A 12,352-nucleotide genomic window follows, 5' to 3' on the forward strand; every position below is an offset into this window, starting at 1 on the left:
TGCTTAGCCAAAATAAGAAGTACTTACCATGTTTAAGAGGATTAATTTTCAGTCTGTAATTATCAGGACAAAATGTTCCACTTTCACTCACTGCAAATATATTTGTGATATTAATCAATATGTTTGATTTATATGAAGGAGGTACTCTTAAAGCACATTTTGTAATACAATTTTTTTTGTGAAAAATAGAAAAAAATATTCAGGACTCTTGATTGCTCAAAATATTTTACAATCTTTGCAAAAGATTGCTCACACTAAAAACAGGTCACATTTGTGGTGGGAAATAAAATTCAGCCTTTGCTTTCTGATTTTCTCTTTCTCCTCAAAGTTTTCTCTTACTCCACTTCTCCCTGTCCACATTCAGACTTTTCTTTAACAGTTCAGTCATTTAAAACCCTCTGAAGCTAATCATAGTTTATGTCTCCCATGATACACAATGGCATCTCTATGGAGCTGAGAAAGTACATTCTATTGTTTTTATGTGACTTATTTTTAGATGGCTTCCCAGAGGAAATCCTTAGTCCAATAAATTTCTTAATCACTTTGAAAAACACGTTTCATTTGGTTTTGTTTGGTATGTGTGGGTTGTACTGGGATTTTTTACTTGTAAAGATGTATAAAGTCCTTGAATTTGCCCCTGGACCCAATAGCCACCTTTAATTCTCACTTCTAATCCCTGAACGCTCTTAATCAAATCTTCAGTAGTTTTAATTATTCAACATCTTATTTAGGATTAAAACTTTTCTATGATTGTATACAGTGAACACAGATCATTAAATATCCATTGTATAATCACAATTAAAAGAATAATCCCTTCAACAAAATTTGGAAGAATTTGAACTACCCAGGATTTAAGAGAGCTAAGTGGCAGAAAAGGAGACCTATAGCTTAGCGAAACCACTTGGAATTTAAAATAGATTTGACAACATTCTTAGGGAAAAAGTAATTGTTGGGATAGACCAAACACAAGTTGATAGACTATTTCCTATTGTGGTCAGTTGAAAGACAACACAAAGAAGATCTAAGAGCACAGAGCAACAGTGTGTAGAAAAATCTGCATTTGTAGTTAGGTTTATTTTTGATCTTTGATATCACAGAAAACATAAACCCTGAAGCCTTAATGTAAGGATCCCTGCAATAAAATTGTTCGCTATGAAAATTCCAAGTACTCTTGTTATAAATCCATACATTCATTTATTTTTGATTATGTTTTTAGAAACAACAAACTCTGGTAAGAGCAGGAAAACCAGGCACAAAATAAAAACTTAAATGCTTAAATGATAAAATCAGTGGTAATGAAAAATGTGTGCAAAAATGCAGTGTCTCTAAATCTTTCTTTCCATTCTGACCCAAATGTCACTTTAGGAAGGTCATAAGGGAAATTATCCTTAGGTTTACAAAAATCAAGCATCTCATCTTTTCAGTAGAGTACTTCCACATATTTTAACTCAATAATAAGTTCATTTATCTGTGAGTTACTGCAAAGATGCTTGAAAATTATCATCTAGGTAGAATAGTTGAAGAGGAAAAAAGATTAATTCCAAAGCAGCATGTGATGAACTCATATTCCTCTCAGGAATTAATTTTTTTTAAAATTTCCTACTAATAAGTCTTAAGAGATACAGTTAACCTTATTCTAAAATAAAAAAAAAAATATATAAAAAGAGCTTTAATGCAAAAAATCTTGTTGCAGATTGCTTAGTAAGATTAATGGTGTTCTAGCTCCCCTAGAGAATGTCAAGATGGTTAAACAAAGCACTGGCCCATTGATGCTGCTGTCCAGCTACCTGTTACTCATGTGGGCAGCTTCCATTCCCACCCCTGTGAGTACAGGTTTCCATGGTCTGAATGCAGCATGTGCTGCCTTTGCATGGGCTCTAGGTAGTTTTCCCTTCCTGCCAAGGATGTAGATATTTTTGGCAGAGATAATGCTTCAGACAACAACAATTTTTTTGATTTCACCTGCAACATACTTTTTTGTGTTTCAATATTTTTCCTCTTCTACTCTGAGCAGTAGCTTGCATTTGGATTTTCTGCATTATCTTACCCTTTCCTGGATTTTCCACAGTTCCCTAAACAGCAAATTTTTGTGACTTCCCTTTCAAAACGGCTTTTTGGTGTTTTTCTCTCTTTGATCTAATTAAACTACATTGGTGCAAGCCCAGTGACAAAATAACCTGAGGAGGAGGTATTCCTATTTCTAAAAAGAAAATTGTCCAGTGTAATTGGCTGAGTGTTTTAACACAGTTAATTAGGAAAACATACTCTGAAATTCTCAGAACATGCTTGAAAAAAGTCTTTGTCAAGGGAGGAGTGGGAGGAAAGGCAAAAGAAAGGAATTAAGCCATTCAGAGGAGAGTTTCCTAGCAGGTGTCTTGATTTGTGCCACTTCAGCAAGTGGAGAAAACAAGCAAAAACTTACAAGAGCACTCAGGGTGATTCATTAAGTTATATTTTCATTAATGTTTTATGACATCATTAAAACATTGAAATATGGAGACATTTTCCATGTTTAGACATTAGCCATTGCATCACGCTGGGACATAGCCTAGCACTGTGCTCTGTCTTACTGGGAGTCTGCTGAAAACCATCCCATGTTGTCTGTCATCAGTGCTCCGTGTGGGACTTCCTGCAAGTTTTCAAAGACAATAGTGAAACCTGAGGGTTGTATCCTTCAGAGCAAGTGAGTCATCAGAACATCACAGATGTTCATTACCATATGAATTTAGCACAATTTCTAAATCCCCAGGCCACTGTTATCTCTGAATTTACCCTTTGTAGTGAATGGAGGATAAATTGTTATTTTATTTGTCTGAAAACTGCATTGTTATAAGCAAACTGCTGGAAATAATCATGTGTTCAGTGTAGACTTTTTAGTAAGGAAAAGAAAAAACCCAGTAATTTCATATAATAATAATAAAATATATAACAACTTTTTTTTGTAAAATCAATAATTGTAATTGCTATTTCTGATACAATATGTGGGTTTTTTTCTCTCTCAAGAAAAAAGTTAAATTTATATGAGGGAATAGCGAATGCAAAAGATGTCCCATCGGTCTAGTTTGGCACTGTGTTTATGTTGTATTTACTAGTGAAGATGCTAAGGATGGTACCTATGCAGTGTTTTGCAGGGACATATGAGCTCAACCAGAAAGCACCTGAGGTGATCTAATTCCAACCTCAGCAGCACAGGTGAGAGAGGGTGCAGAGCTGTACCTGCAGCTCCACAAAAGGAACTCAAATCACACATAATTATCCTCTCAAAAACACTTGTTCACTTGTGGTCTCACATTATTAGCCCCAATTCCTGAGCACTTTTGGCTGAAGCCAACCCGCACTCTCTCCTCCAGGCTTCCTGGAGACAGGTCAGTGGCTACTGTGGGCCAGAAGTTCTCATTAGTTAGGTAGAGATTCTGGTGACGTGAACACAAGCTGTCCTGTGTCAGCTAGCACAGATAATGGCTCCGTTTAGATAAAAGCCATGATGATTCCAAATAACCTCAAACATCTATTTTCCTCTTGCTTTGTCTACTTCTCTTTCTGCATTTTTTTCCCTTTAAGCCCAGATAAGTTTCTTTCCTTTTAACAAGTTCCCCATTGCTCTGTAATGAACTTTTTCATCACACCTTGTTTTTGTTTATACTGATTTGCTTACAACTGTATTTCAAAAATATATTTTAGACGAGGAAACAGAAAAAAGAAACATAGAATATGATAAGGACTTTAGACAGGGACTGGATATTAGGAAACTCAAATTCACTGAAGAAAAAGTTTGTATATAAGTCAAGCAGCATAAAAGATGCAGGATAAAAACACAGATTATCCATTCTGGGTCCATGATGGCACATAACTCAGTGTAGAGGTAGGCACGGTGTGGAAAGCATCCAGGTGACTGGAAACTTAAGCATCGCATAAAAGAAATCTTTTTACAAGTGCTAGGTACAGCTGAAAATCCATACTGAGATTTTGTGGAACAAGTATACTAATTTTTACTGAGTTGAGCTTGATATTTCTCTAAGGACCAGTGTAAGAAGAAAAGAAAAGAAAAGAAAAGAAAAGAAAAGAAAAGAAAAGAGCAAGAAAAATTGACTGATGAACACACCAGTATAAAAAGACATTTATCTATAGTGTAAAACAATTCCTCTACATACAGTTACACATATTTGTAATTGATTATAGCTCCAATGTCCGCTAGCTCTCAATTTACAAAATGGACATATTTGCTATCCTCTAACTCTTCAGGACAAGCAAGCAATACTAATACATTTGAAGTGCAAGCTGGGTGAGATAAAAAAAAAGCCAGCTGTGTAATCCCAAAGATCTGACATTAACTGATGAACCTATGGTCATTGGTTTTAATCATTAATTAAAAAAAAAAATAAAAAAACAAGAAAATCAGAAAACCTTTCTCAATCATTCTGGCTTTTAGAATTTGAATAAAATTACTAAAACTACGGAACCAACTTTTATGAGTATGGGGAGTGAAGTGGGGTATGTGCATCTATTTTAAATTGAAATATTGAAATTTCCTGTTTCTATCTGTAGAGGATTGAAAAGCTTTTGGTGTTATAAAGACTAATGGCATCCACAGCAGTGCATGGTCAGTAATAACTAGACTAAAATAATAATTTTATGCTTACTCAGTAAATATCAGAATATTTGTTTCACATCTCTGCATAACAAGGTAGCTCAATTGAAGCTGAATGTTTCAGTGACAGAATTACTTCAGCCAGGCCATCAACCCTTCATAAGACCTGAAAGTAAATCAGAGTGATAATCTTTATAACTCCCCTACTGCCAACCTGTAAGTACAAGTGTTGCTTGCTTTGTTCTTTATTTATGTTTGAAACACTTGTTCTGACAAACGACATGATCAGTGATCCTTCAGTACTTGGTATAATTGGTAGCAGCAGGTCAGCCAAGTGGTTCATCCCCACTTGTCTATATTGCTAATGAAACTCCAGCATTACCACTTCTTTTCCTTCCCCAGGGAATACAATTGCCTAGTACCCTCACAAGTTACAACACTACCCTTTCCCCACTTGCTGAAAGACACTTCCGTGACCTATTTCCATATGAAAGTCTAGTTTCTTTTGTACTCTAGAAAATACAAAGTTAAATCCTAACCAGCTGAGGATCTGTCCCGGTTGCTTATTTTGTGTTAACTACTGCCTAGCACTCCTGCTGAGGCAAAATGCCTCACCAGTACCTCCTGCAGTGGCCTATGTCTTAAAAGCACACATTAATTGTTAATTAACAGATTATAATCTAAAAAATAAACTCCAAACAGCTCATTATAGTGACATTTAAATCACTCTATTCAGTTAAATAGGATGACAGTTTATTTAATAATGATCACAATGTTCCTCTATTCTGTTGGTTTTCTGATACAGATAAAAAAAAAAGATACTGTCAACAAATACAATTCAAATGGTCTCTTTATGAAACAAAATTAGTGCAAGCTGATTTGGCTCAGACTGGTATTGTTTCTTGAAGGATGGGAGGAGTGGCTGTGAGAACAATCTGTTTCTTTTAGGAGACAATTCCACATGCCTTACTGTGTAAAATAGTAATAATTGTAAAAAATACCAGTTTGGCTGAATGAGAATTGTAGGATTCAGCTGACTTTGCAGTTTTAAGGGTATTCTTTCTTTTAAAGAATGATTGGTCATTGAAAATGTGAGGAGAAAACAACATTTCAGGATCTATTTTTATAGAAGGAAGCATCCTTCTGTATGATCCCCAGATGAAAAGCTGTCATCTGTCTTTTGAATAAGTTTTATCCTCCTCCCCTTCAATGGCAAGTTTTTTCAAACTGCAGAAGACTCCAAGCAATTCTTTATAATTCCCTAAATAAAGACATCAGAGTACTGGCAGAAACCGTGCATGAACAGGAATAGGCAGCTGTCTCTGAGAGGAGAAAAAAAATTAAAGAGGGTAAAAAAAAGCATGCCTACCAGCTTAGTTAAAAGCTGTGAAATGTTATTATTGAGTGTATGTCAATGTGATGTGTCCTTCCAGTTTTAAGTGGTGCTTTAAAATGGTGCTTCAAGCAGAAGATTTCTCATTTATGATATATTAGCCTAAATCTATGAACTGTTCCATGGAAAGTCTCTTACCAGTCCATCAAAGGTAATTAAAGGCAGAGAGTAAACTTCAAAGACAACGTGCAAATTGAATTGAGGTGGAAAAAGGAAGAAGGAGAAAAAGGAAGAAGAAATAAAGGAAGGTTAAAAAAAATTATTTGGGAATATTTAAAAAAACATCTATTGATTACATGCTAGAACTGATGTAAAAATACGAATCAGGTTGCAGTATTAAGTATTACATCACATATTTTTTATGGTACCTTATTATTAGGTGGAAAATGCATTCTACTAATAGCTTGGACTTCTTTTTTGCTGAAATTGTAGCACACTCCTTTGCATTTTTTGCTTGGTTTAGTTCTATTGCAGGTCAAATTATTCATTCTTCTTTGTACAATGCTGTTTCTTAAATAGCTATGCTAAGTCCTCAGTCTGCTCTGTAGCACATACAATTTCAACTTTGTCTCTGCATATATTCATTGTTTCAGGAGTGTTATTCATAAGTCCTTTAATTACAGGCTCAGATAATAGTTAGCACAGTCTAATATTTTGTTATTTGTTCTCATATTTTACCCCACTTTTTTTTCTGGGAACATTCAAATGAAATTGTACTAAATACAATGCAGTGGAAAATTTAAATTTTATTGTCCTTATTTGAAGCATTACAGCTGTTAAATAATCTTAAAAATGGGAATATTTGCATTAAATGAAACATTATCTTCCTTTCTTCTATCTTGGTTATCTTTCAAAACTTGTCAAACTTCTTGCATAAATGGTCCTCACACAGAAAATAATAGCCAGTAATAAGAATAATGACAGTACTAATAAACATCATTTTCAGAGACAACAAACCTACAAAATTTTGATATGAAAAACTGTAAATTTCAAAAAAACTAATCAACTGTAATAGAAAAATATTCATTTCACTACATGGGTTGGTAATCTCCTGTTACAACAAGCAGAAATGCTTGTCTCTAGTCAACTATAGAGTAAATATAAATTGTTAAAATACACTGTGAGATTAAACTAATGAGCATTTATTTACCAAGTAAGAAATTCTTCGCAGTTTCCAGTTTTTCAAAAACATAATGCATGGAATTGGCTTTGTACCATTGTGGATTTTTACGTATTGTGCTCCAAAACCTACTACCAACAAAAAACTCTTTTCTTTTCAAGGCAGGATAGAGTTAAACAATAAATCACTATATTGTTCTTTATTTATGATTCGGCAGTGGGTGAATATCTTATTCCATACCCCATGAGAAATGACCTATTAAAACTTCCAGTTTCTTTTCATCTTAATCCAAAGCTCATCAAAATCAGTAGTTGTGTTTCCACTGACATCTAGTATCATTAATACTAGCTGTTTTGGAGGGTTAGGGGAGAGGATATATCTTACACAAATTCAGCTTTACAGAGAACCACTTGTAATTGTTTTCTAACTGTTTAAAGTCGTGACTATTTAAATAGTGCAAGAAGAACACCTGAACTATAGGGAAAAATAAAAAAAGGAAAGAAAGGTGCTAGCAGGAAAACAGCAGTTTTAGTTTGTATTTCTACTCTGTTTTGATCTAATTTAAAATTAAATGAGAATGTAGAATGTAACATATTTCAGAAGATGAGACAGATGTCTTGTAGGAAAACAAAACTCCTAAGCACAATATTAGAAGTAGCCAAAAGTTAAAGTACTCAATGAATTCAAATGTATACAAGAAGTGATTTCATAAAATGTGAAATAGATAGTGTTTTAAAATAGAAATAAAACTATAAGAGAAAGGGAAAGGAGGAAAATGTGCATAAGCTGATATATTTCGATTTTTATTTCCATTGTTTATTATATTTCCTTGTGTAATGTTTGCTTACATAGAGATGAGAATTCTAGCCTTTCTTGTTTATTTTTCACATAGAACTTTGCTAACACCGCTCATGTTTGTGAGGTTAAACTTATTTTTCAAAAGGATAATAGTTTAGTTGCAAGTGGTTGATTCTTTATTCTTTTTTCTGAAAATTCCAGATCAAAGTTTATGTTTCATGCAGCAAGCTTTTTTTTCTTTTTTTTTTTTTTAATTAAAAGAAAGGGATGAAAATATTTTGAGTCTGGATCTTGGTATATTGCAATAGATTTTGATTCTATACCAAGGCTGTTGCTTTCTAGTTTAGCAAATGGTTATAGACGGCAAGGGTTTGGGGTTTTTTGAATGTTATTTCAACAGCTATTTAGTAACTGCCTGAGTTCTGGGCTCATCACTAAAATTTACTTCTGAAAGATGATATGATGAATAGGGCTTTTTTCAGGCCTCTATTGATAGAAGCAGGAAACACAGGGGGTAAGACAGGGACCACAAGTAAAAGGCACAAATGATTGTTGCTCAGTTATTGGCTTGATAGTTTGTAATTTATGTGTAGTAAATGTAAATAGCTACACTGCGTCATCTGGACAGAGCATAGGTGTGTAGCATAGGTGTGTAGCTTCTAAATCCTGCCTGATCTGTAGAGTGGATGTCTTTTTCTCATATTTATTTGTCATTGTCTGGTAGAAACAGGAATAAGATTTTTCCATGGGAGAAAAATAAAGGATAAGGATTAATTGTTAATATAGATTTGAGAAAATTTCCATTTCTCTAGCATTGTTTTGTGAAGAGCTTGGTTGTTCACCAGAACTTAGCATTGTGTGCTTAATCTCTGAGAATGCCAAAGTAACAAGGGACGTCTGAACTCCTGAAAGCAAAAGTCTGTGCTCGTTTTCACTTGTTCATTTTTATAAGAATGACAATGGCATCAGTATATTTCTCAGTGCATGAAGATTCAGTTCCAAGCTCCAAATAAAACCAAAAAGTCTTTAAATCTCTTTCAAGAAAAATAATATATCTATTTAACTGTCAATCCATGTTTAATGATTATTAGGGCAACCAATTAATTAAAATGAGCTACATGAAAATGAATGCAATTAAAATGAAACGAGAAATGGGATTACAGCCTTTGCATTTGTACTGGTCTACCTGGTAGCTTTTATGTCCTTGGTGATCAGTTCCAGTGAGGTCTGGGAAGAAGGAAGAAGGAAAGGTAGCTCAAAGATGTGCATGTTCTAAAACTTCTGTGAACTCTGGAGACAGAGTAAAGAACAGAATTTATTGTTCCCTCAGAGGAAAGAACAATTATATCTTGGTCAATTCAGAGAGCTTACGACAACATTGGGAAGACTGGGAGCTCATATCTGTGAGTTCTGTGCTTTTGGGAGGGGGCGTGGAATTGATTAGGAATACAGGATACGGTCTCATAGGAATACCAGCTTCATTAATTCTGCTAATTTAACTTAGCTTCAGTTCCTAAGAACAGTAACAATGAGGTGAGAGTCCTTATATGGGTGAATGCACATTCCAAATTGGTTATTGCAATCCTGACTTATAGATCCATTTACATGTATACATGCATATACAGATATGTGTGTCTGCCCATGTGCACATATAAATATGTAAACATGCATGCAAGTGTGTATGCATGCAAGCACATGGTTGTATTAGAGAAGGTGCCAGTAGATGGCACTCAAGAATGTATAACTGATGAGGTTTTTGGCTGCCTTTTCATGAAGAAATCAGTAGGAAATCTAATCAGTACTTGAAACAATGATGGCCTCCACCCCAGGCAAAAGCTAACAAAGTCTCTACTTGATACTAATACAATGGTTCTCTCCAAAACCTCCAAAGCCTTTGTTTTCACTATGGGTGGCTTGCACGTACTAAGGCTCAACTGTTAACACTATGACTGCCTCTGAAGTATGAAGCAAAAAGGTGCAGACGATATTTATTTCTGTCTCTGATAGGGCCTGTCCTGGTATGATGCTTAACTATCAAGCTAAACTTTTTTATCACTTGAATTAGGGCAGTGACCTCCAAACTGCTTGCTCGTCCAAGGAGTTGACCCAGTCATGCTGTCTATTGTGCATTCTGGGCATGGAATGGACAATGACTCACCCAAGGAAAAAAACACTCAGACTTTTATAATCATTTACATAAACACTCCAGTCCTTAGGCCTGGTTAATTTCTGAACATAGGTCTTTTATTAATGTTTTATAAGTGGCATTGTATCTACAAAAGTAATAATAAAAAACTGTGTATTAATGCACTGAAATCAAGAAGAACTATGTGGGAGTTGTTCCCAGAAAAATGGATTTGAGAAGAAAGAATTGTAACATCAGTAAGCAAAGATTTCTTCTTCATTAATCCAGAAGTCTGCTAGTCTAGAAAATACAACTGTGTTCAGGCAGCACAGGCAGAATAGGCATACTCTCTTGCATCGAGTCTTGTCACTACTACCACATGAGTGCATGTCAGAAGACCCAGCTCTACACTGTCCTCCTGTATCTCCAGATTCTTCTTCGGAGGATATTTTAGATCAGGAATGAGAAATAAACTGTACTGCACAGCCATAGCTCTCCAGGTCTGGACAGCTGGGAAAGTAGAAATACCAGCCCCTCCATCCAGGCACAAACAAAACATAAAATTAAAGAAGGAGGTAGGGTGAGGTGTGAGGAGAAGAGAAGGGGAGGGAGACAGAAAGAGAGATCATCAGTTCTTGCCATTGGAAGTGAGATGCTCAAGAAATCAATAATGAAAAATGACATGCAGTCTGGAAAACCACATGCTGGATAAAAGTGGTTTGAAGACATGAGTAAAGAAACTCTCTTTGCTTTTGTTTGGGTTTTTTTGTTTGTTTGGTGGGTTGGTTGGTTGTGGGTTTTTTTAAAATTTCCTTTATGTTCAGTAAAATACACACTTTTTCTCTAAGAACAAATTATATTTAAGAAAATTTGTTTAAATTCTGAAATTCTCCTTGTATGATGCATCCCTCTCAGGCCTGAAATCTTAATCAGACTGCTCAAATCTCAGATGATGAGAGATAACACTACTGTGCAGACTGGGTTTGGAAGACCAAGGTATGCGTTTCTTCTTTTCTAAAGTTCTGCAGCTTTACAGCTTCCCCATTCAACCTGAAAAATTAAATCTTGAACGGGACCTACTTTAGGAGCACGGATGTTCAAAACACTCACAGAAGAGCAAATTTATTCCTTGATATTAGTCAAGCTTGAACTTGCTCCTTGTCAAGCTTATTACACTCTACTGCCCACCCCCTGTATATTCATTTTCCTTAAAAAGACCTTGTTTTGACATTTAATTCTTCTGTGGCATCAAATGAAGTCAGATGTACTGTTCTAATTTCCATGAATAATCTCATTCAGTTACAAATCATGATCACATAACACACTTGCAGAGGGAGGAATATGGGTATTTATTCCACAACAGAAAATGTTTGGATCAGCCATAATTGTGTTCCAAGAGAAATATTTCTGCCTTTAAACCACTTTAAATAGACAGAAAGAGAGAAATCCTCAACAAACTCTGAAAGGCCACATAAACATCATATTTTTTATGTTCTTGACTTATCACCAATTATGCTTTTTTTAAAAAAAACAAATTAAATAAGTCCTGAGATATGTTACACTCAGTCTCAACTGTCATTCCTGATCTAGGTTTGACATATTATTTTTCCTGCTTTTCTCAGCTGTTATAAAAAGTCTAGTAGAATCAATTGAGAGAAAAGGAGAGGTGAATCTGTTGAGAGCAACTAATGACTGCTTACTGCAGCATTATTTCCATGATGGCTTAATTAACCAGTATGGTATATATCTTCTATCCTTAGTGATTACTTATTAAAACTTTTATGTATACTTGCACTTGCAGCTTTGAATACAGCTTTTAAAATACAGGGGCAATTTTTCCTTTTTTTTTTTTTTTCCATGATGCTTTTCCTCTAATTCTCTTAGCAATCAGATAACCCTAATTATATATAGTCTGCAAAAGGCTGCTGTATGCTCTTGTAATATGTCACCCGAGAGATACCTCCTTGAAGTTTGGTAGATTTTAATAAAAAACTAGTTAGTGAAAGCAAAATCCCAGAAAGAACTAATGCCACAAAGTCGCTTTTGTTACATGGGAATTCTCGCTTTGCAGTACAGACACGTGCCACTCTTAAAAGCTCTAACTGGTTTGATAGATTCTTGCTTATTGTAACATTTCCTGTTCAGCTACACTTGCTTAAGAAAAGCTATTTTAGGTTTTTAGAAGTTTTACAGGTCTTACATAAACTGCTTAGACAACTGTGCAAAATGGGAAGGTTTTTTCCTTCCCCTCTCAAAATAAGAAAATTAATTTCATTCTTATCTTACATCCCAAATGACAAATTACTTAAATTATTTAAGGAAAGACCA

At 34.8% G+C, this 12,352-nt stretch overlaps 1 long non-coding RNA gene across 2 annotated transcripts in view; it reads right to left on the reverse strand.

Annotated features, from left to right (window-relative positions):
* Positions 1–12,352, reverse strand: part of LOC148224430 (uncharacterized) — a 95,074-nt gene that overhangs the window by 44,221 nt on the left and 38,501 nt on the right. For both annotated transcript variants that reach the window (XR_015802596.1, XR_015802595.1), the window contains exon 2: positions 28–90. This is a non-coding gene — a long non-coding RNA (uncharacterized LOC148224430). The remainder of the gene's footprint in view (positions 1–27; positions 91–12,352) is intronic.

The sequence above is a fragment of the Sturnus vulgaris genome, chromosome 3 (assembly GCF_052056855.1).
Source record: "Sturnus vulgaris isolate bStuVul1 chromosome 3, bStuVul1.hap1, whole genome shotgun sequence".
Lineage (NCBI taxonomy): Eukaryota > Metazoa > Chordata > Aves > Passeriformes > Sturnidae > Sturnus > Sturnus vulgaris.